This window comes from Morone saxatilis, unplaced genomic scaffold (assembly GCF_004916995.1).
Source record: "Morone saxatilis isolate NCDOM2014 unplaced genomic scaffold, NCSU_SB_2.0 Contig10, whole genome shotgun sequence".
Taxonomy (NCBI): Eukaryota; Metazoa; Chordata; class Actinopteri; family Moronidae; genus Morone; species Morone saxatilis.
In genome coordinates, this window is record NW_023339652.1 from 3,690,039 (window position 1) to 3,690,686 (window position 648).

A 648-nucleotide genomic window follows, 5' to 3' on the forward strand; every position below is an offset into this window, starting at 1 on the left:
TCTCTCTCCCTCTCTCTCTGCTTTTGGATTAGGGATTGAGTGGGCTAAGCTGACAGTGAATAGGCACACACCAGCAGTGATGCCGGGTGTGTGAGTAACACGGTGGGGATTAACCAGCGCACAAATACTCTTGCCCATTAAAAAGATATCCTGTGTTGGGCAAACACACACACGCATAGCTGTTCTCCCTCCAGTCATATCATATAAAGCTGATTCATTGCCAATTCTTACACTCTGTGAAGCAGATGTATTCTGCTTGCTGCCTAAATTCGGTTCAACCCCTCTAGCTTTTTTATTCTTCAAACCGCTCAGACCTAACAGTACAGCGTCTGCGTAATCATCACAACCTGCTATAATTAGTCAGAAACGAATGAATTGACACATTTATGTGAAGAGATGCAGCTCAGCTTCTGTTTCCTGCCAGAAATTTGGGCAACGTTTTTGCTTAGCCTTTAGCACAGCACAATTCCCCATGGTTGATAAATTGTTACTGTGATTTATTCAGTCAAAAAGTTAAATATTTGCCAGCTCCAGCTTCTAAAAGATTTATATTTGCTGTTTTATTTAATTAAAAATAGAATATATTTTGGTTTTTGACTCCTGGTCACACAAAGAAATCAATTTAAAGCCATCACCTTCGGCTCTGGG

The 648-nt window shown here is 40.7% G+C and overlaps 1 protein-coding gene across 2 annotated transcripts in view; it reads left to right on the forward strand.

The window, feature by feature from the left end:
- The window catches only part of LOC118338249 (transmembrane and coiled-coil domain protein 3-like), a 38,421-nt gene that overhangs the window by 16,592 nt on the left and 21,181 nt on the right, over positions 1-648 (forward strand). The gene's annotated exons all lie outside the window — the stretch shown is intronic.